Source organism: Arachis ipaensis, chromosome B5 (assembly GCF_059453495.1).
Source record: "Arachis ipaensis isolate K30076 ecotype BB chromosome B5, ASM5945349v1, whole genome shotgun sequence".
In the NCBI taxonomy this organism is placed as follows: domain Eukaryota; kingdom Viridiplantae; phylum Streptophyta; class Magnoliopsida; order Fabales; family Fabaceae; genus Arachis; species Arachis ipaensis.
In genome coordinates this window covers 122,203,460-122,228,363 of record NC_142440.1, presented here as the reverse complement: position 1 = coordinate 122,228,363, position 24,904 = coordinate 122,203,460, and the positions used below count along the sequence as shown (strand labels likewise).

The 24,904-nt window shown below is 38.8% G+C and overlaps 1 non-coding gene across 1 annotated transcript; it reads left to right on the top strand.

The window, feature by feature from the left end:
- Positions 1 to 1,119: 1,119 nt before the first annotated feature.
- Positions 1,120 to 1,228, top strand: LOC148565618 (small nucleolar RNA R71). Its single transcript, XR_015885498.1, has one exon. It is a non-coding gene; the product is annotated as a small nucleolar RNA R71 (small nucleolar RNA).
- Positions 1,229 to 24,904: the final 23,676 nt, after the last annotated feature.

Below are 24,904 nucleotides of genomic sequence, written 5' to 3'. Positions count from 1 at the left end.
CAGGATCCTGTTTCTTCTGAGGCAATCTTAGTTGCTCCAAATCACTCAGTTCATTGGTGAACAAAGGAGATTCATCCTTCCAAGTCTCATTACCAAATAAACTGGCATTCAGCTTCATGATTGCACCAAGGTACTTGGCAACTTGCTCTTCAGTGACATCTTCATTCTCTTCAGAAGAAGAATACTCATCAGAGCTCATGAAGGGCACAAGGAGGTTCAATGGAATCTCTATGGTCTCTAGATGAGCCTCAGATTCCTTTGGTTCCTCAAAGGGAAACTCCTTGTTGATCACTGGACGTCCCAGGAGGTCTTCCTCCTTAGGATTCACGTCCTCCCCTTCCTCTTTGGATTCGGCCATGATGGTTATGTCAATGGCCTTGCATTCTCCTTTTGGATTTTCTTCTGTATTGCTTGGGAGAATACTAGGAGGAATTTCAGTGACCCTTTTACTCAGCTGGCCCACTTGTGCCTCCAAATTTCTGATGGAGGACCTTGTTTCATTCATGAAACTTAAAGTGGCCTTAGATAGATCAGAGACTAAGTTTGCTAAATTAGAGGTATTTTGTTCAGAGTTCTCTATCTTTTGCTGAGTGGATGATGGAAAAGGCTTGCTGTTGCTAAACCTGTTTCTTCCACCATTATTAAAGCCTTGTTGAGGCTTTTGTTGATCCTTCCATGAGAAATTTGGATGATTTCTCCATGATGAGTTATAGGTGTTTCCATAAGGTTCACCCATGTAATTTACCTCTGCTATTGCAGGGTTCTCAGGATCATAAGCTTCTTCTTCAGAAGATGCCTCTTTAGTACTGTTGGATGCATTTTGCCATCCATTTAGACTTTGAGAAATCATATTGACTTGCTGCGTCAATATTTTATTCTGAGCCAATATGGCATTCAGAGTATCAATTTCAAGAACTCCCTTCCTTTGAGGCGTCCCATTACTTACAGGATTCCTCTCGGAAGTGTACATGAACTGGTTATTAGCAACCATGTCAATGAGTTCTTGAGCTTCTGCAGGCGTTTTCTTTAGGTGAATGGATCCACTTGCAGAGGTGTCCAATGACATCTTAGCTAATTCAGACAGACCATCATAGAAAATATCCAGAATGGTCTATTCTGAAAGTATGTCAGTAGGACACTTTTTAGTCAGTTCCTTGTATCTCTCCCAAGCTTCATAGAGGGATTCACCTTCTTTTTGTTTGAAGGTTTGAACATCCACTCTAAGTTTACTAAGCTTTTGAGGAGGAAAGAACTTAGCTAAGAAAGCCGTGACCAATTTTTCCCATGAGTTCAGGCTATCTTTTGGTTGAGAGTCTAACCAGATTCTAGCTCTGTCTCTTACAGCAAAAGGGAAAAGCATGAGCCTGTAGACTTCAGGATCTATTCCATTAGTCTTTACAGTATCACATATCTGTAAGAATTCAGTTAAGAACTGAAAAAGATCTTCAGATGGAAGTCCATGAAACTTGCAGTTTTGTTGCATCAGAGAAACTAGCTGAGGTTTCAGCTCAAAATTGTTTGCTCCAATGGTGGGGATGGAGATGCTTCTTCCATATAAATTGGAATTAGGTGCAGTAAAGTCACCAAGCATCCTCCTTGCATTATTATTATTTTGGGCTGCCATCTCCTTTTCCTGTTCGAAAATTTCTGAAAGGTTGTCTCTGGATTGTTATAATTTAGCTTCTCTTAGTTTCCTTTTCAGAGTCCTTTCAGGTTCTGGATCTGCTTCAACAAGAATGTTCTTGTCCTTGCTCCTGCTCATATGACAAAGAAGGGAATAACAAAGAAAATAATAATAGGAATCCTCTATGTTACAGTATAGAGATTCTTTTTGTCAGTATAAGAAGAGAGGAATAGAAGAGAGAAGAGAGAAAAATTCGAACTCAGAGAAGAAGAAGGGGTTCGAATTTTTGGTGAGTGAAGAAGAGATGTTAGTAGATGAATAAATAAATAGAATTAGAAAAAGGGGGAGAAGAAGTTTGAAAATAATTACTTAAAATGAAAATTAAAATTCGAAAATAAAAGTTTAAATTAAATTAAAATTAAAACAATTAGTTAATTAAAATTGAATTTTGAAAAAGGGGGAGATAATTTTCGAAAATTAGAGAGAGAAGGGTTAGTTAGGTAGTTTTGAAAAAGATAAGAAACAAACAAAAAGTTAGTTAGTTGATTGAAAAAGATTTGAAAATCAAATTTTGAAAAGATAAGAAGATAGGAAGTTAGAAAAGATATTTTAAAATCAAATTTTTGAAAAAGATAAAATTTTAAAAAGCTATGATTAAAAAGATATGATTTTGAAAAAGATAAGATAAAAGATATTTTTGAAAAGATATGATTGAAATTAATTTTGAAAAAGATTTGATTTTTAAAATCACAATTAATGACTTGACTCACAGAAAATCACAAGATATGATTCTAGAACTTAAAGTTTGAATCTTTCTTAACAAGCAAGTAACAAACTTGAAATTTTTGAATCAAAACATCAATTGTTGATATGATTTTCGAAAATTAGGAGATAAAATTAAGAAAAAGATTTTTGAAAAACAATTTTCAAATTTTCGAAAATAAATAAAAAAATGAAAAAGATTTGATTTTTGAAAAAGATTTTGAAAAAGATAAGATTTGCAAATTGAAAATTTGATTTGACTCATAAGAAACAATTGAATTTTAAAAATTTTTGAAAAAATCAAATCAAATTTTTGAAATTTATGAGTAAAATAAGGAAAGATATTTTTTTGATTTTTGAATTTTTAATGATGAAAGAGAAAAACATGAAAAAGACTCAATGCATGAAAATTTTTTATCAAAATGAAAAATGCATGCAAGAACACTATGAATGTCAAGATGAACACCAAGAACACTTTGAATGTCAAGATGAACATCAAGACTTATTTTTTTGAAAATTTTTAATGAAAGAAAAACAGGCAAGACACCAAACTTAAAAATTTTCAATGCTTAGAAAATATGAATGCAAGAATGCATATGAAAAACAACGAAAGACACAAAACAAGAAAACATAAAGATCAAACAAGAAGACTGGCCAAGAACAACTTGAAGATCATGAAGAACATTATGAATGCATGAATTTTTCGAAAAATGCATGAAAAATTTTTAGAAAAATGCGATTGACACCAAACTTAAAACTTGACTCAAGACTCAAACAAGAAACACAAGAAAATTTTTTTTGATTTTATGATTTTATGAATTTGTAAATTTTTTTTGTAATTTTTCGAAAATTAATTTTGGAAAAAACGAAAAAGGAAATTTTTTTTGTATTTTTATTTTTTTTTCAAAAATAAGAAGTAAAAGAAAATAAAATTACCTAATCTGAACAACAAGATGAACCGTTAGTTGTCCATACTCGAACAATCCCCGGCAACGGTGCCAAAAACTTGGTGTTGTTGCCGGACCGAAGACTTGGCACTGATGTTACCGGACCAAAGCTTGCCGAAAACTTAAACAATCCTCGGCAACGGCGCCAAAAACTTGGTATGCGAAATTGTGATCACTCAGATCTTTGTAAATTGTAAAATTATTTGTTTAACTTCACAACTTTGCACAACTAACCAGCAAGTGCACTGGGTCGTCCAAGTAATAAACCTTACGTGAGTAAGGGTCGATCCCACGGAGATTGTTGGTATGAAGCAAGCTATGGTCATCTTGTAAATCTCAGTCAGGCGGATATTAATTGATTATGGAGTTTTCGAAAATAAATAATAAATAAACATAAAGTAAGGATAGAAATACTTATGTAATTCATTGGTGAGAATTTCAGATAAGCGTATAGAGATGCGTTCGTTCCTCTGAACCTCTACTTTCCTGCTGTCTTCATCCAATCAATCTCACTCCTTTCCATGGCTGGCTTTATGTAAAGGCATCACCGTTGTCAATGGCTACTTTTGATCCTCTCTGGAAAATAGTCCGATGCGCTGTCACTGCATGGCTAATCGTCTGGAGGCATCACCGTTGTCACTGGCTACATCCTATCCTCTCTGGAAAATGGTCCGATGCGCTGTCACTGCATGGCTAATCGTCTGGAGGTTCTCAATCATGCTGGAATAGGATTCACCCTCTTTTTGCGTCTGTCACTACGCCCAGCACTCGCGAGTTTGAAGCTCGTCACAGTCATTCAATCCCTGAATCCTACTACGCCCCTTGGCCGTGATCGAAGCTCGCTGTCGCCGCATTGCTCCGGTCTATTACGCAGCCACTGTCGTCCAGGGAAGACCGCCACTACACGGGCTAAAGGAACTCGTCTCGGTTGAGTTGTGCCGGCGCTTTTGGGGTTCAACCACCGTGCCCAGCCGTGCTTGCGTCACCGGCGCCGCCGCCGTCAGAAAAGGGTTCAGACTGCCACAGGTGCCGCTGCTGAAGAAGGGAGTTGCGCCTCTATGTTTCTGACCGCAGGGAGTAGTTCCTTGACTTCCGGAACCACCGCCGAAACTTCAGGCTGAGCCTCTGTCGCTGGAGAACCTCGCTGCCGTCGCCGGAGAACTCTTCCGGCAAGGGTTTTATTTGAGGTTTCTGCCTTTTTGGACTTTGAGAAGGTTTTGATGCTGCGCAATTTTTATAGTTGATTCAATGGAGCTTCTGGCCGCCGCCGGAGCTGTTGCCGGGCTTGTTCGAAATCGCAGCTGCTTCGTTCCGCTAGTTCAGTAAGTATTTATATTTCGGAAAGCCTCGCGTTAGTATTCTGTTGTGTTCGGTTAATGAATATGAGTTTTGGTAATGTGGGGTCGAGTCCTGATTTTTATACGTTGCGATTAGAGTTGCTATGGTTAATGCAAAAGTGGCTGGGAGCTGAGGTTTTGGTTACCGTCAGTTCGGATTGAGGCGGAAAGGACTCTGTGAGACGTTTGGATTATGGATTTGCGTTTTGAGGTAGGGGCGCTTTCCGAAAACTATATTTTATATATTGGAATTATTACATATGGGTACTGATGTGAGGATGTGTATTTGCTGATTTTATCTGCCTTATGTATTATTTGATTGACTCGAATGACTATGGATGTTGGTTTGGCTGAATTGTTGTGTGGCTTGTGAAATGTAATGTTTGAAGTTGATTCTTTAAAGATTTGAAATGAGTTTAATCCGTTGAGGATTGGTTTGAATTGAGTCAATTATTTTGATGATGTGAAAGATAGAATACTCTCGAAATTCAGCCTGGGTTGCTTTAATTAATTTGGTTTTGATAAATGATTTATTGCTGAACCGATTCTTTAAAGTTTTGGAAATGATTTAAATCGGTTGATATTGAGTTGATTTTGAAATGGTTTCTGGTATGCGAAATCGTGATCACTCAGATCTTTGTAAATTGTAAAATTATTTGTTTAACTTCACAACTTCGCACAACTAACCAGCAAGTGTACTGGGTCGTCCAAGTAATAAACCTTACATGAGTAAGGGTCGATCCCACAGAGATTGTTGGTATGAAGCAAGCTATGGTCATCTTGTAAATCTCAGTCAGGCGGATATTAATTGATTATGGAGTTTTCGAAAATAAATAATAAATAAACATAAAGTAAGGATAGAAATACTTATGTAATTCATTGGTGAGAATTTCAGATAAGCGTATAGAGATGCGTTCGTTCCTCTGAACCTCTGCTTTCCTGCTGTCTTCATCCAATCAATCTCACTCCTTTCCATGGCTGGCTTTATGTAAAGGCATCACTGTTGTCAATGGCTACTTTTGATCCTCTCTGGAAAATAGTCCGATGTGCTGTCACTGCATGGCTAATCGTCTGGAGGCATCACCGTTGTCACTGGCTACATCCTATCCTCTCTGGAAAATGGTCTGATGCACTGTCACTGTATGGCTAATCGTCTGGAGGTTCTCGATCATGCTGGAATAGGATTCACCCTCCTTTTGCGTCTGTCACTACGCCCAGCACTCGCGAGTTTGAAGCTCGTCACAGTCATTCAATCCCTGAATCCTACTTGGAATACCATAGACAAGGTTTAGACTTTCCGGATTTACATGAATGCCGCCATCAATCTAGCTTATACCACGAAGATTCTGATTAAGAGATCCAAGAGATACTCATTCAATCTAAGGTAGAACGGAAGTGGTTGCCAGGCACGTGTTCACAAGGGAATGATGATGATTGTCACGTTCATCACATTCATGTTGAAGTACGAATGAATATCTTAGAAGCGGAACAAGTTGAATTGAATAGAAAAACAGTAGTACTTTGCATTAATCTTTGAGGAACAGCAGAGCTCCACACTTTAATCTATAGAGTGTAGAAACTCTACCGTTGAAAATACATAAGTGAAAGGTTCAGGCATGGCCGTGTGTCCAGCCCCCATGATCTGAGAACTATGCGTCCAAAGATTGGTCAAAAGACTAGTAAAAAGTTCTATTTATACTAAACTAGTTACTAGGGTTTACAGAGATAAGTAATTGATGCATAAATCCACTTCCGGGGCCCATTTGGTGTGTGCTTGGGCTGAGCTTGAAGTCTACACGTGCAGAGGCTCTTTTGGGCATTCAACGCCAGCTTGGGATCCTTTTCTGGCGTTGAACTCCAACTTGTAACTTGTTTCTGGTGTTGGACGCCAGATTGCAACATGGAACTGGAGTTGAACGCCAGTTTACATCGTCAATTCTCGAACAAAGTATGGACTATTATATATTGTTGGAAAGCCCTGGATGTCTACTTTCCAATGCAATTGGAAGCGCGCCATTTTGAGTTTTGTAGCTCTAGAAAATTCACTTTGAGTGCAGGGAGGTCAGAATCCAACAGCATCAGCAGTCCTTCTTCAACCTCTGAATCTGATTTTTGCTCAAGTCCCTCAATTTCAGCCAGAAAATACCTGAAATCACAGAAAAACACACAAACTCATAGTAAAGTCCAGAAATTTGAATTTAACATAAAAACTAATAAAAATATCCCTAAAAGTAACTAGATTCTACTAAAAATATACTAAAAACAATGCCAAAAAGCGTATAATTTATCCGCTCATCAGTTTCCTTGAAATATGCCACTGAGGCGACTGTTGGATTTAGCTTGCTTTTGAATTGATTTCTGGTTTTGAGCTGTTGAAAAGGAATGAGAAACGGTTTAGTTGGGACCCGAACCGGGTGGCAAAAGTCCAAGTTTTAGGGGAGGTGCTGCCGAAATTTCTACAAAATCCTAGTCTTGTTTGAAAAGTTATTTTCAAAGGGTGGATTTGAGAAATTGTGTTACTTGATTTGTTAAGACAAAATTTATGTTTTCAAGCTTAATTTATCTAATTAATTTTATGCGTTGAGTTCGGCTTATTTAGAAATGAACTAGTTTTCACCGTTTGAACCACTGAAGGAAAGGAATGATGCTCTAATATTGATTTTGATGCAAAAAAGAGCTTTTAGTGATTTTAAAGGAAACTAGACTTTTGATTGAGTAATTAAGTTTGAGGCATTTTGGGAGAGTTAGCAAAATGGGTTCCAAAAGAAACCTGAAAGTGGTTTGATTCAAATGAATCGGTTCCGTTTCAAATGAGTTGATTTTTGGACCGGGTTGGAACTTGTGATTTTTGTATGGTCGGTTTCATAATAAATTCCGTTTTATTTACTTGAACCGAGAATCTATGACTTTAAGAGTTTCAATGAATTTTAAGGAATTGATATAGGTTGACCTTCCCTAAAGACTTAGGACTCTGCCGAGAAGTTTTGAATATAAAATCCCATTGTTGGGTGGGTGATTTTGAATACTTTGAAATAAATCTTTAACTTTCCATGGTTTTGGAAGTTTTGGAAAGAGAATGCCGAGAGTGGCTTTGTTTTAAAGAGGGAACTCACTTTGAGTAAATTTGGCTTATGAGCCTGAGATGATTTGAGAAACGAGATTTCTAAAGCCAAAGCTGAAAAGAGTTGAAACTTGATTTCAAAGTGAAATGAATTCAGAAAATGATTTATGGCTTAAATGCCGATTTCATGAATTTGATGATTTTGAATGTGGAAGTGCTGTTTTGTTGTGAGCCGGAATGGCTGTGTATGATTATGAATATTGGCTGGTTCTGGATTGAACCGAGAGCCGGATGGCTGAGATGGATGTTGATCCATGGCTGAGAATGAAAGCGTATATGCTGAGATATTGATAATTGTGATTTGCACTTTCACTATCGGAGATTTGAGTTTCCCTATGTCGTCAGGGTGGCCGGGCACTGTGAAATTCCCAGACGAGCTCACCCTCATAAATATTCACCAGTGATGGTGATGGATAAATATTCACCAGTGATGGTGATGGATAAATATTCACCAGTGAGGGTGATGGATATGGATCATGATTATGATCAAGCTTTTATTGAGTATAACTCGAGTTGGGGAGACACGACAGAGGGACAGTCCAATGGTTAGCTACCAGGACTTGTCGGGTTGGCTCTATAACCGACAGATGATATCATCAGCCACTAGGGACAGGCATGCATCATATGCATCTATGTGACATTGTTTGGGTGTGCATATTGTACTTGGTTTGCCTATGTGATTAACTGCTAATTGTTCTACTTGCTGTAACTGTTTGTTTGTGCTTGAACTTCCTATCTGTGTTTGCATCTGGGACTCTGTTGGATTGTGGTGATTTGGTTGATGGTTGGATTGTTTGGGCCTAGGGCCGTGGTTGAATTGAGATGGACCGATGGTTGGTTTCGGTTTGGTGTTCCTGGTTTGGAAAAATATGAAAGGCTATTTTGGTTCAGCATAGATAAACCTTTTTGAAAGGCTTTTGAGTTTTTGAGAATTGAATGGTTCCTCTTTCAGAAAAGATTTCCGACTTTACTTTTACTGTAAACCGTTGTTTTTGAAAAGAGGCATAAGACGGTTATTAATCACTGGTGCGGTTATCTCCACGTATCCTATTACAGTAATTCCCAAAAACCCCCTACCGAGAACCCTTTCGAGGATGATGTTCTCACCCCCCTACATTTTTTCCCTTTCAGGATATGGGCGCAGAAGTTACGAAGAGTTTGTTTAGTTGTTGTTGAGATGCTCTGTATTGTTTTAATTATGGTTTATTGTACCCTCGCCTTTATCTTGATATATTCTATAAGAGGGATAGGAATTGTATTTGGTTAATGCTTGTAATAATATATGTATATATATGTATATACATGGATGTACTCTTTGTGTGTTGTTGTAAGTGTATTGTATGTACGGATGTATGTTGTATAACGAAAGTATTTTTGGGAGCGATATTGCGGTTTAAAGTTTCAAACAGGCTCATATTTTAGTATTAAATAGTATAAAAGTCGTCATAATGTCCGAGCTATCAGAGTTGCGCAGCCGGAAGCATGAGCTTTGGTAGTTAGGGTGTTACATATCTTCTATTATTGTTTTTGTTTAAAATTTTTTTTAAATCCTTATTTTCTCTTTTTAAATTTTTCGAAAATTTTATAAACTGATAATTGAGTTTTTCTGTTTGAGTTTAGTTTCATATTTTAAGTTTGGTGTCAATTGCATGTTTTTATTTTCTTTTAAATTTTCGAAATTGTGTTCATTGTTCTTTCTCAATCTTCAAGTTGTTCTTGTTTATTTTCCTTATTTGATCTTTAGTTTTTCTTGTTTTGTGATTTTTCTTGTTTTTCTTGTACATTTTCGAATTATTAGTATCCCAAAAAAAATATTTATTAAATACTTTATTAAAACACGTTAAATTTATAGCTCAATTGGCTAGAGCGTTGTGCTTATGTTCTTGGTAATTGGCTATCTTCTTTTTAAAACTTTTTCAAAAATAATTTTTCTTTGAATAAATCTTGTGCCAAACTTTAAGTTTGGTGTTCTCTTGTTAACTTTTCTTTAGTTTTCAAAAATTTTATTTTGGTTTTCTAAAAATTTTAAGTTTGGTGTTCTTTCTTCATGTTCTTGTGAGTCTTCAAAGTGTTCTTGAGTCTTCCTTGTATTTTGATCTTAAAATTTTTAAGTTTGGTGTTCCTTGGTATTTTTCCTCCAAAATTTTCGAAAACAAGGAGCATTAGATCTAAAAATTTTAAGTTGTGTGTCTTTTGTGTGTTTTTCTTTTTCATCATAAAATTCAAAAATCGAAAAAAAATATATTTTCTAACTATTTTTAGGCAAATATTTCGAAATTTTTCATAAAAATTCAGATTTCAATTTCAAAATTTTATCTTATCTTAGTTTTAAAATTTCAAAATTCAAATCTTTTTCAAAAAAAAAAAAATCATATCTTTTTCAAAATCTTATCTTATCTTATTTCAAATTTAAATTTTAATTTTCAACTTCCAAAATTCAAAATTCAAAATTAAAATTTCAAAATTTCAAATTTCAAATTTCAAATTTTAAAATTTCAAAATTTAATTTTCAAACTTAAAAATCAAATCTTTTCAAAATTTAAATCTCTTTCAAATCCTTATCTTATATTGTTGACTTTTTCAAAATTCAAATTTCAAATTTTCAAATTTCAAAATTCGAATTTCAAATTTCAAAAATTTAAAAATTCAAAATTTAATTTTCAAATTTAAAATTTAAATTTCAAAACTTCCTAACCACTTTCTCTCTCTTCATTTTTCGAAAATCCTTACCCCTTATTTTTCAAATCTTTTTAATTAATTAATTATTTTAGTTTTTAATTTCCTTTTAATTTCTGAACTTATATTCGAATTTTTACTTATTTTATTTTATTTTATTTTCGGTTTCCAAAAAAAAAAATTTTACAATCCACATCATCTCCCTTTCTCCATCATGGACCTAAGTGGAAATGAACAGTCCAGAAGGACTCTGGGGTCATATGCTAACCCCACTACTGCTTCATATGGGAGTAGTATCTGTATACCCTCTATTGGAGTCAGTAGTTTTGAGTTGAATCCTCAGCTCATTATCATGGTGCAGCAAAGTTGCCAGTATTTCGGTCTTCCACAGGAAGAACCTACAGAGTTTCTAGCATAGTTTTTACAAATTGCTGACACAGTACATGATAAGGAAGTAGATCAGGATGTCTACAGATTATTACTGTTTCCATTTGCTGTAAAAGACCAAGCTAAGAGGTGGTTAAATAACCAACCTAAGGCTAGCATAAAGACATGGAAACAGTTGTCAGAAAAATTCCTAAATCAATATTTCCCTCCAAAACGGATGACACAGCTAAGGCTGAACATCCAAGGCTTTAAACAAGGAGATAATGAATCTCTTTATGATGCCTGGGAGAGATACAGAGAGATGCTAAGAAAATGCCCCTCTGAAATGTTTTCATAGTGGGTACAGTTAGACATCTTCTATTATGGGCTTATAGAGAAAGCTCAGATGTCTTTGGACCACTCAGCTGGTGGATCTATACACATGAGAAAGACAATTGAAGAAGCTCAAGAGCTCATTGATACAGTTGCCAGAAATCAGCATCTGTACCTAAGTAGTGAGTCTTCCATGAAAGAAGAGGCTAAAACAGTAACTGCTGAACTCAGTCCTGCAGAACAAGTTGCTGAATTCAATCAGCAATTAGATTTTCTAACAAAACAGCTAGTCGAATTCAAGAAGATACTACAAGACACAAGAATGGCTAATATGAATATGGAAATACAGTTGAAGCAAACAAAATAGCAGTTATCAAAACAAATAACAGAAGAGTGCCAAGCAGTTCAATTAAGAAGTGGAAAAACATTAAATACCTCACTTCAAAACAGCAGGAAGCCAAGAATTGAACAAACTACTACCCACAATCCCTCTGAGGACAGTAAGAGCCCAGAGAGGAATAATTCTGGCACGCAAACGCCAGAAAAGGGTGAAGAGCTGGCGTTAAATGCCCAACCCATGCTCAGTTCTGGCGTTCAAACGCCACAAACAGGCAAGGAGTTGTCGCTAAACGCCCAATGGAAGCTCAGTTCTGGCGTTCAAACGCCAGAAACAGGTAAGGAGTTGGCGTCCAACGCCAATCCAGCTTCCAACCCTGTCATTCAAACGCCAGTGAGGGATCAGACACACACACGTGCTGATAACAACCCCTCTAAAAAGGCTTCTCCAACCAGCTCTGTAGGAAATAAACCTGCAGCAACTAAGGTTGAAGAATACAAAGCCAAGATGCCTTGTCCTCAAAAACTCCGCAAAGAGGAGCAGGATAAGCAATTTGCTAGCTTTGCAGACTATCTCAGGACTCTTGAAATAAAGATTCCGTTTGCAGAGGCACTTGAGCAAATACCCTCTTATGCCAAGTTCATGAAAGAGATCTTGAGTCATAAGAAGGATTGGAGAGAAACTGAAAGAGTTCTCCTCACTGAAGAATGTAGTGCAGTCATTCTGAAAAGCTTCCCAGAAAAGCTTAAGGATCCCGGAAGCTTTCTGATACCATGCATATTAGAGGGTAATTGCACCAAGACAGCTTTATGTGATCTTGGGGCAAGCATCAATCTAATTCCTGCATCCACTATCAGAAAGCTTGGTTTAACTGAAGAAGTCAAACCAACCCGGATATGTCTCCAACTTGATGATGGCTTGGTGCACGAATTGTGAATCACACTTTTCACAACGCGTACCACTAACCAGCAAGTGCACTGGGTCGTCCAAGTAATACCTTACGTGAGTAAGGGTCGAATCCCACAGAGATTGTTGGATTGAAGCAATCTATGGTTATTTTGTAAATCTTAGTCAGGGAGTCAATTATGTTTATCAGATGAATTGTGAATAACCAAGAGAGCATAAATTAAAGGTTACTTGTTGTGCAGTAATGGAGAATATGTTGGAGTTTTGGAGATGCTTTGTCTTCTGAATCTCTGCTTTCCTCTGTCTTCTGATTCACGCACGCACGTCCTCCTATGGCAAGCTGTGTGTTGGTGGATCACCGTTGTCAATGGCTACCTTCCATCCTTCCAGTGAAAACTACGCTCACGCGCTCTGTCACAGCACGGCTAATCACCGGTTGGTTCTCGATCCGGTTGGAATAGGATTTAATATCCTTTTGCATCTGTCACTAACGCCCAGCCTTCAGGAGTTTGAAGCTCGTCAGAGTCATTCAATCCTTGAATCCTACTCGGAATACCACAGACAAGGTTTAGACTTTCCGGATTCTCATGAATGCCGCCATCAGTTCTAGCTTATACCACGGAGATTCTGATTAAGAGATCTCAGAGATACTCATTCAATCGGATATAGAACGGAGGTGGTTGTCAGGCACACGTTCATGGTTTGAGGAAGGTGATGAATGTCACTGATCATCACCTTCATCACAGTTAAGCGCGAATGAACATCTTAGATAGGAACAAGCGTGTTTGAATAGAAAACAGAAATACTTGCATTAATTCATCGAGACAGATTTTTGCTCAGCTCCTTCAATTTCAGCCAGAAAAATACCTGAAATTACAGAAAAACACACAACTCATAGTAAAATCCCAAAATATGAATTTTTCCTAAAAACTAATGAAAATAGACTAAAAACTAACTAAAACATACTCAAAACTATATGAAATTAACTCCAAAAAGCGTATAAAATATCCGCTCATCACAACACCAAACTTAAACTGTTGCTTGTCCTCAAGCAACTAGATAAATAAAATAGAAGACTAATAGGTTGAGAAGCAATAATATCTCAGAGTTTTTGAGTGGAGCTCAGACTCTAATTAGATGAGCGGGACTAGTAGCTTTTTGCTTCTGAACAGTTTTGGTATCTCACTTTATCCATTGAAGCTCAGAGTGATTGGCATCTATAGGAACTTAGAATTCAGATAGTGTTATTGATTCTCCTATTTCAGTGTGATGATTCTTGAACACAGCTATTTTATGAGTCTTGGCCGTGGCCCTAAGCACTTTGTTTTCCAGTATTACCACCGGATACATAAATGCCACAGACACATAATTGGGTGAACCTTTTAGATTGTGACTTAGCTTTGCTAAAGTCCCCAATTAGAGGTGTCCAGAGTTCTTAAACACACTCTTCTTTTTGCTTTGGACCTTGACTTTAACCGCTCAGTCTCAAGTTTTCACTTGACACCTTCACGCCACAAGCACATGGTTAGGGACAGCTTGGTTTAGCTGCTTAGACCAGGGTTTTATTCCTTTAGGCCCTCCTATCCACTGATGCTCAAAGCCTTGGGATCCTTTTTATTTGCCCTTGCCTTTTAGTTTTAAGGGTTATTGGCTGTTTGCTCTTGCCTCTTGGTTTTAAGAGCTTTTGGCTTTTTCTGCTTGCTTTTTCTTTTTCCTTTTTTTTTTTCTGCAAGCTTTGTTCTTTGCTGCTTTTTCTTGCTTCAAGAATCATTTTTATGATTTTTCAGATTATCAATAACATGTCTCATGTTCATCATTCTTTCAAGAGCCAACATATTTAACAGTCTTAAACAACAAATTCAAAAGACATATGCACTGTTCAAGCATTCATTCAGAAGACAGAAAGCATTGCCACCACATGTTACTAATTAGAATTTTTCTTATTAAAAACTCGAAATTTTATTACCTCTTATTCAAAAGATCTACTATTTTATTCATGTTTGCTGATGATGAGAAAAATAGACTATAACTTAATTGGGGATAAAATCAAACTAGACACTAATTACTACTAATGATCATGTAATGAAGACACAAATATAGATAAGCACTTAACATAGAGAAAACGAAAAACAGAGAAAGTAAGAACAAGGAATGAGTCCACCTTAGTGATGATGGCATTTCCTTCTTGAGGCACCAATGATGTTCTTGAGCTCTTTTATGTCTCTTCCTTGCCTTTGTGGCTTGATTCCTAGTGATTTTTGGTGTTTCTATCCTCAGTTGCTTCCAATAATTATGTGGAGGGAAGTGCATCCCCTGAGGTATTTCAGGGATCTCTTGATTTGCAGCCACATGTTCTACCACTGAGCTATAGATCCTTCACATAATTGTTTTACCACACCAAACTTAGAATGTTGCTCGCCCTCGAGCAAAAGAGGAAGGAATAGATGTGGAAAAAAAAACTAGGATTATGAGGAGGGAAGGTGGGGATCCTATGGGGTCCACAGATCTTGAGGTGTCAAGGCATTTACATCCCTGCACCAATTTAGGCATGCAAAATGCCCTTGCACACAACTCTGGGCGTTCAGCGCCAGGTTGGTGCCCATTTTGGGCGTTCAACGCCCGTTTACTAGCCATTTCTGGCGTTGAACGCCAGAACCATGCTTGTTCTGGGCGTTCAGCGCCAGGATGTTGCCCATTTTGGGAGTTCAGCGCCAGAACCATGCTCTGTTCTGGCGTTGAACGCCAGACAGGTGCTTCCTCCCGGGTGTGATTTTTCTTCTGCTGTTTTTGATTCCGTTTTCAATTTTTACTATTTGTTTTGTGACTCCACATGATCATGAACCTAATAAAACATGAAAAACCATGAAAGTAAATAAAAATTGGGTTGCCTCCCAACAAGCGCTTCTTTAATGTCCTTAGCTGGACCTTGCTGAGCTTTTAATCTAGCTTCAGCCTTGAGCATTCTTGCTCAATGTTTCCTTCTAGATAATGCTTGATTCTCTGTCCATTGACAATGAACTTCTTATCAGAATCAATATCTTGAAGCTCCACATACCCATATGGTGATACACTTGTAATCACGTATGGTCCCCTCCACCGGGATTTCAGTTTCCCGGGGAATAGCCTGAGTCTAGAGTTAAACAATAGAACCTTCTGTCCTGGTTCAAAGATTCTAGATGACAGCTTTCTGTCATGCCATTTTTTTTTATTTTTCTTTATAAAGCTTGGCATTTTCGAAAGCTGTGAATCTGAATTCCTCTAGCTCATTTAGCTGGAGCAATCGTTTTTCTCCTGCTAATTTGGCATCAAAGTTTAGGAATCTGGTTGCCCAGTAGGCCTTATGTTCCAGTTCCACAGGCAGGTGACATGCCTTACCATACACGAGTTGGTATGGAGAGGTCCCTATAGGGGTCTTGAATGCTGTTCTGTAAGCCCACAGAGCATCATCCAAGCTCCGTGCCCAATCCTTTCTACGGGTATATACTGTCCGTTCCAGGATTCTCTTTAATTCTCTGTTAGAGACTTCAGCTTGCCCATTGGTTTGTGGATGATATGGAGTGGCCACCTTGTGGCGAATTCCATACCGAACCATGGCAGAGTAAAGCTGTTTATTGCAGAAGTGAGTGCCCCCATCACTGATTAACACTCTAGGGACACCAAACCTGCTAAAGATATGTTTCTGGAGGAACTTCAGCACTGTTTTAGTATCATTGGTGGGTGTGGCAATAGCCTCAACCCATTTTGATACATAGTCAACTGCCACCAGAATATAAGTGTTTGAATATGATGGTGGGAAAGGTCCCATGAAGTCAATTCCCCATACATCAAACAACTCTATTTCCAAGATTCCTTGTTGAGGCATGGCGTAACCATGAGGCAGATTACCAGCTCTTTGGCAACTGTCACAATTACGTACAAACTCTCGGGAATCTTTATAGAGTGTGGGCCAATAGAAGCCACATTGGAGGACCTTGGTGGCTGTTCGCTCACCTCCGAAATGGCCTCCATATTGAGATCCATGGCAATGCCATAGGATTCTCTGTGCTTCCTCTCTGGGGACACACCTACGGATAATTCCGTCTGCACATCTCTTAAAGAGATAGGGCTCATCCCACAAGTAGTACTTTGCATCAGTAACTAATTTCTTCTTTTGTATTCTATTGTACTCCTTGGGTATGAACCTTGCAGCTTTATAGTTTGCAATATCGGCAAACCATGGTGCTTCCTGAATGGCAAATAGATGCTCATCAGGGAACGTCTCAGAGATCTCAAGAAAGGGGAGGGACGTCCCTTCCACTGGCTCTATCCGGGACAGATGATCAGCCACTTGGTTCTCTGTCCCTTTTCTGTCTCTTATTTCTATATCAAACTCTTGCAGAAGCAATACCCATCTGATGAGCCTGGGTTTTAAATCCTGCTTTGTGAGTAGATATTTAAGAGCAGCATGGTCAGTGTACACAATCACTTTTGATCCTACTAGGTATGATCTGAACTTGTCAATGGCGTAAACCACTGCAAGTAATTCTTTTTCTGTGGTTGTGTAATTTTTCTGGGCATCATTTAGAACGCGACTGGCATAATAAATGACATGCAGAAGCTTGTCATGCCTCTGTCCCAATACTGCACCAATGGCATGATCACTGGCATCACACATTAGCTCAAATGGTAATGTCCAGTCTGGTGCAGAAATGACTGGTGCTGTGACCAGCTTAGCTTTCAGCGTTTCAAACGCCTGCAGGCACTTTGTGTCAAACACAAATGGCGTGTCAGCAGCTAGCGGATTGCTTAGAGGTTTTGCGATTTTTGAAAAATCCTTTATAAACCTCCTATAGAATCCTGCATGCCCCAGAAAGCTTCTGATTGCCTTAACATTGGCAGGTGGTGGTAATTTTTCAATTACCTCTATTTTTGCTTGATCCACCTCTATTCCCTTGTTTGAGATTTTATGCCCAAGAACAATTCCTTCAGTCACCATGAAGTGACACTTTTCCCAGTTTAAAACTAGGTTGGTTTCTTGGCATCTTTTCAGAACAAGTTTCAGGTGATCAAGACAGGAGCTGAATAAGTCTCCATATACTGAGAAGTCATCCATGAAGACTTCCAGAAAATTTTCCACCATATCAGAGAAAATAGAGAGCATGCATCTCTGGAAGGTTGCAGGCGCATTACATAGCCCAAATGGCATCCTTCTATAAGCAAACACTCCGGATGGACATGTGAATGCTGTTTTCTCTTGATCCTGGGGATCTACTGCAATCTGGTTATAGCCTGAGTAGCCATCCAAAAAGCAGTAATATTCATGACCTGCTAGTCTTTCTAGCATCTGGTCTATGAATGGTAAAGGAAAATGATCCTTTCTGGTGGCAGTATTGAGTCTTCTGTAGTCAATACACATGCGCCACCCTGTAACTGTTCTTGTAGGAACCAGTTCATTTTTTTCATTATGAATCACTGTCATGCCTCCCTTTTTTGGGACGACTTGAACAGGGCTCACCCAGGGGCTATCAGAAATAGGATAAATAATCCCAGCCTCCAGTAATTTGGTGACCTCTTTCTGCACCACTTCCTTCATGGCTGGATTTAGCCGCCTCTGTGGTTGAACCACTGGCTTGGCATTATCCTCCAATAGGATTTTGTGCATGCATCTAGCTGGGCTTATGCCCTTAAGGTCACCTATGGACCACCCAAGAGCTGTCTTGTGTGTCCTTAGCACTTGAATAAGTGCTTCCTCTTCCTGTGAATTTAAAGCAGAGCTTATGATCACTGGAAAAGTATCACCTTCTCCTAGAAATGCATATTTCAAGGATGGTGGTAGTGGCTTGAGCTCGGGTTTAGGAGGTTTTTCCTCTTTCAGAAGAAAGTTCAGAGGCTCTTTCATGTCCTCTGAATCCTCCAAATCAGGCTGAACATCTTTAAAGATGTCTTCCAACTCTGATTCGAGACTCTCAGCCATGTTGATCTCTTCTACCAAAGAGTCAATGAGATCAACTTTCATGCAGTCTGTTGATGTGTCTGGATGCTGCATGGCTTTGACAGCATTCAACTTAAACTCATCATCATTGACTCTCAGGGTTATTTCCCCCTGTTGGACGTCAATGAGGGATCGTCCAGTTGCTAGGAAGGGTCTTCCTAGAATGAGAGTAGCACTCTTGTGCTCCTCCATCTCCAGCACAACAAAGTCAGTAGGAAAGGCGAATGGCCCAACTCTGACAATCATGTCCTCAATCACGCCTGATGGGTATTTAGTGGAACCATCAGCAAGTTGGAGACATATCCGGGTTGGTTTAACTTCTTCAGTTAAGCCAAGCTTCCTGATAGTGGATGCAGGTATCAGGTTGATGCTTGCCCCAAGATCGCATAAAGCTGTCTTGGTGCAATCACCTTCTAATATGCATGGTATCAGAAAGCTCCCAGGGTCTTTAAGCTTTTCAGGAAAGCTTTTCAGAATGACTGCACTGCATTCTTCAGTGAGGAGAACTCTTTCTGTTTCTCTCCACTCCTTTTTATGACTCAAGATCTCTTTCATGAACTTGGCATAAGAAGGTATTTGCTCAAGTGCCTCTGCAAATGGAATCTTTATTTCAAGAGTCCTTAGATAATCTGCAAAGCGAGCAAATTGCTTATCCTGCTCCTCTTTCCAGAGTTTTTGAGGATAAGGTATCTTGGCTTTATATTCCTCAACCTTAGTGGTTAAAGAAGCCTTTTTAGAGGGGTTGTTATCAGCACTTGTGTGTGTCTGATCCCTCACTGGCAATTGAGTGCCAGGGTCAGAAGCTGGAGTGACGTTAGACGCCAGCTCACTGTCTGTTCCTGGCGCCTGAACGCCAGAAATGTGCCCATTTTGGGCGTTCAACGCTGGATTCTGCCCCCATTTGGGCGTTCAACGCCAGATTCTTGCCCATTTCTGGCGTTGAACGCCAATCCTGCCTTGTTTCTGGCGCTGAACGCCAGTTTTAGGCATGGTCTGGGCGTTCAGCGCCAGCCTTCCACTCATTTTCTGGCGTTTTAGTGCCAGAATTATTTTTCCCTGGGCTCTTACTGTCCTCAGGTGAATCTTTGGTGGGTCGCTCATTTCTTGAATTTTTGATGCCTTGAGGTGGGGTATTTAATGTTTTCCCACTTCTTAATTGAACTACTTGGCATTCTTCTGCTATTTGCCTTGATAGCTGCTGCTTTGTCTGCTTAAACTGTTCGTCCATATGTATATTAGCTATCCTTGTCTCCTGTAGCCTGTCTTTGAATTCAGCTAGCTGCTTTGTTAGAAAATCCAATTGCTGATTGAATTCAGCAGCTTGTTTTACAGTACTGAATTCAGCAGTTACTGTTTTAACCTCTTCATTCATGGAAGGGTTGCTGCTTAGATACAGATGCTGATTCCTGGCAACTGTATCAATGAGCTCTTGAGCCTCTTCAATTGTCTTTCTTATATGGATAGATCCACCAGCTGAGTAGTCTAGAGATATCTGAGCTCCTTCTGCAAGCCCATAGTAGAAGATGTCTAACTGAACCCACTCTGAAAACATTTCAGAGGGGCATTTTCGTAGCATCTCTCTGTATCTCTCCCAGGCATCATAAAGAGATTCATTATCTCCTTGCTTGAAGCCTTGGATGTCTAGCCTTAGCTGTGTCATCCTTTTTGGAGGGAAATATTGATTCAGGAATTTTTCTGTCAGCTGTTTCCATGTCCTTATGCTGGCCTTAGGTTGGTTATTCAACCACCTCTTAGCTTGATCTTTTACAGCAAATGGAAACAGTAATAGTCTGTAGACATCCTGATCTATTTCTTTATCATGTACTGTGTTAGCAATTTGTAAAAACTGTGCCAGAAACTCTGTAGGTTCTTCCTGTGGAAGACCGGAATACTGGCAACTTTGCTGCACCATGATAATGAGCTGAGGATTCAACTCAAAGCTACTAACTCCAATGGAGGGTATGCATATGCTACTCCCATATGAAGCAGTAGAGGGGTTAGAATATGACCCCAGAGTCCTCCTGGACTGTTCGTTTCCACTTATGTCCATGATGGATATATGGATATAACTTGGACTGATTTATCTTTTTATTTATTTTATTTTATAAGAAGTAAATACTTAAATAAAATAAAATAACTAAAAAGAATTTGAATTTTGAAAATAAATTTTTTTTTTCGTAAAAGAAAATAAAAATTAATTAGTTAAAAAAAAAGAAATTTTTGAAAAAGAGGGAAGATATTTTCGAAAATTAGAGAGAGAGAGTTAGTTAGGTAGTTTTGAAAAAGTTAAGAAACAAACAAAAAGTTAGTTGGTTAGTTGAAACAAATTTTGAAAAGATAAGAAGTTAGGAAGTTAGAAGAGATATTTTGAAAAGATATTTTTGAATTTAGTGAGGAGAGAGAAAAACAATAAGATAGTACAAGATTTAAAATTTTTTTAGATCTAATGCTCCTTGTTTTTGAAAATTTTGGAGGGAAAACACCAAGGAACACCAAACTTAAAAATTTTAAGATCAAGACACAAGGAAAACTCAAGAACACTTTGAAGACTCACAAGAACACAAGAACATGAAGAAAGAACACCAAACTTAAAATTTTTAGAAAACCAAACCAAAATTTTCGAAAACCAAAGGGAAATCAACAAGAAAACACCAAACTTAAAGTTTGGCACAAGATTTAATAGAAAAAATATTATTTATGAAAAAGAAAGTTTTGAAAAGAATATAAAAGACTCTAACCCAATGACCAAGAACACAAACACCACGTTCTAACTAACTGAGCTATAAATTTAAAGTGTTTTAACAAGGGATAAATAATAAAAGACTCTAAACCAAAAAGAAAGAATTTTTTCCTAATCTAAGCAACAAAATAATCCGTCAGTTGTTCAAACACGAACAATCCCCGGCAACGGCGCCAAAAACTTGGTGCACGAATTGTGAATCACACTTTTCACAACGCGTACCACTAACCAGCAAGTGCACTGGGTCGTCCAAGTAATACCTTACGTGAGTAAGGGTCGAATCCCACATAGATTGTTGGATTGAAGCAATCTATGGTTATTTTGTAAATCTTAGTCAGGAAGTCAATTATGTTTATCAGATGAATTGTGAATAACCAAGAGAGCATAAATTAAAGGTTACTTGTTGTGCAGTAATGGAGAATATGTTGGAGTTTTGGAGATGCTTTGTCTTCTGAATCTCTGCTTTCCTCTGTCTTTTGATTCACGCACGCACGTCCTCCTATGGCAAGCTGTGTGTTGGTGGATCACCGTTGTCAATGGCTACCTTCCATCCTTCCAGTGAAAACTACGCTCACGCGCTCTGTCACAGCACGGCTAATCACCGGTTGGTTCTCGATCCGGTTGGAATAGGATTTAATATCCTTTTGCATCTGTCACTAACGCCCAGCCTTCAGGAGTTTGAAGCTCGTCACAGTCATTCAATCCTTGAATCCTACTCGGAATACCACAGACAAGGTTTAGACTTTCCGGATTCTCATGAATGCCGCCATCAGTTCTAGCTTATACCACGGAGATTCTGATTAAGAGATCTCAGAGATACTCATTCAATCGGATATAGAACGGAGGTGGTTGTCAGGCACACGTTCATGGTTTGAGGAAGGTGATGAATGTCACTGATCATCACCTTCATCACAGTTAAGCGCGAATGAACATCTTAGATAGGAACAAGCGTGTTTGAATAGAAAACAGAAATACTTGCATTAATTCATCGAGACACAGCAGAGCCCCTCACCCCCAACAATGGGGTTTAGAGACTCATGCCATCAGAGAATACAAAGTTTAGATCTGAAATGTCATGAGATACAAAATAAGTCTCTAAAAGTTGTTTAAATACTAATCTAGTAGCCTAGGTTTACAACAAATGAGTAAACTATGATGGATGATGCAGAGACCCACTTCTGGGGCCCACTTGGTGTGTGCTGGGGCTGAGAATTAAGCAATCCACGTGCAGAGGCCATTTGTGGAGTTGAACACCAGTTTTTGTGCCAGTTTGGGCGTTCAACTCCAGCTTTTGATCCTTTTCTGGCGCTGGACGCCAGAATTGGGCAGAGAACTGGCGTTGAAAGCCAGTTTACGTCATCTATCCTTGTGTAAAGTATGGACTATTATATATTGCTGGAAAGCCCTGGATGTCTACTTTCCAACGCAATTGGAAGCATGCCATTTCGAGTTCTGTAGCTCCCGAAAATCCACTTTGAGTGCAGGGAGGTCAGAATCCAACAGCATCAGCAGTCCTTTTTCAGCCTGAATCAGATTTTTGCTCAGCTCCTTCAATTTCAGCCAGAAAAATACCTGAAATTACAGAAAAACACACAACTCATAGTAAAATCCCAAAATATGAATTTTTCCTAAAAACTAATGAAAATAGACTAAAAACTAACTAAAACATACTCAAAACTATATGAAATTAACCCCAAAAAGCGTATAAAATATCCGCTCATCATGGCTCCATTAAATACCCATCAGGCGTGATTGAAGACATGATTGTCAGGGTTGGGCCATTCGCCTTTCCCACTGACTTTGTGGTGCTGGAAATGGAAGAGCACAAGAGTGCTACTCTCATTCTAGGAAGACCTTTTCTAGCAACTGGACGAACTCTCATTGATGTCCAAAAGGGGGAAGTAACCCTGAGGGTCAATGAGGATGAGTTCAAGTTAAATGCTGTCAAAGCCATGCAACATCCAGACACACCCAAAGACTGCATGAAAGTTGATTTTATTGACTCTTTGGTAGAAGAGATCAACATGGATGAGAGTCTCGAATCAGAGCTAGAAGCCATCTTTAAAGATGCTCAGCCTGATTTAGAGGATTCAGAGGAAATAAAAGAGCCTCTGAAAATTCCTCAGGAAGAGGAAAAACCTCCTAAACCTGAGCTCAAACCACTACCACCATCCCTGAAATATGCATTTCTGGGAGAAGGTGACACTTTTCCGGTGATCATAAGCTCTGCTTTAAATCCATAGGAAGAGGAAGTACTACTTCAAGTGCTAAGGACACACAAGACAGCTCTTGGATGGTCCATAAGTGACCTTAAGGGCATTAAGCCCAGCTAGATGCATGCACAAGATCCTATTGGAGGATGATGCTAAGCCAGTGGTTCAACCACAGAAGTGGCTAAATCCAGCCATGAAGGAGGTGGTGCAGAAAGAGGTCACCAAGTTACTAGAGGCTGGGATTATCTATCCCATTTCTGACAGCCCCTGGGTGATCCCTGTCCAAGTTGTCCCCAAAAAGGGAGGCATGACAGTGGTTCAGAATGAAAAAAATGAACTGGTTCCCACAAGAACAGTTGCAGGGTAGTGCATGTGTATTGACTACAGAAGGCTCAATACAGCCACCAGAAAGGATCATTTTCCTTTACCATTCATAGACCAGATGCTAGAGAGACTAGCAGGTCATGAATACTACTGCTTTCTGGATGGCTATTCAGGTTACAACCAGATTGCAGTAGATCCACAGGACCAAGAGAAAACAGCATTCACATGTCCTTCGGGAGTGTTTGCCTACAGAAGGATGCCTTTTGGTCTGTGCAATGCACCTGCAACCTTTCAGAGGTGCATGCTCTCTATCTTCTTTGATATGGTAGAAAAATTTCTAGAAGTCTTCATGGATGACTTTTCAGTATTTGGAGACTCATTCAGCTCCTGCCTTGACCATTTAGCACTTGTTCTGAAAAGATGCCAAGAGACCAACCTGGTTTTAAACTGGGAAAAATATCATTTTATGGTGACTGAAGGAATTGTCCTTGGGCATAAGATTTCAAACAAAGGAATAGAGGTGGATCAAGCTAAAGTGGAAGTAATTGAAAAATTACCACCACCTGCCAATGTCAAGGCAATCAGAAGCTTTCTGGGGCATAGGAGGTTTATAAAGGATTTTTCAAAAATTGCTAAACCTCTGAGCAATCTGCTAGCTGCTGACACGCCATTTGTGTTTGACACAGAGAGGTCTGCAGGCGTTTGAAATCCTGAAAGCTAAGCTGGTCACAGCACCAGTTATTTCTGCACCAGACTGGACATTACCATTTGAACTAATGTGTGATGCCAGTGACCATGCCATTGGTGCAGTACTGGGACAGAGGCATAACAAGCTTCTGCATGTCATTTATTATGCTAGCCGTGTTTTAAATGATGCCCAAAAAAATTACACAACCACAGAAAAAGAATTGCTTGCAGTGGTTTATGCCATTAACAAGTTTAGATCATACTTAGTAGGATCAAAAGTGATTGTGTACGCTGACCATGCTGCTCTTAAATATCTACTCACAAAGCAGGATTCAAAGCCCAGGCTCATAAGATGGGTGTTGCTTCTGCAAGAGTTTGATATAGAAATAAGAGACAGAAAAGGGACAAAGAACCAAGTGGCTGATCATCTGTCCCGGATAGAACTAGTAGAAGGGGCGTCCTTTCCCTCTATTGAGATCTCTGAAACCTTTCCGGATGAGCATTTGTTTGCCATTCAGGAAACACCATGGTTTGCAGACATTGCAAACTATAAAGCTGCA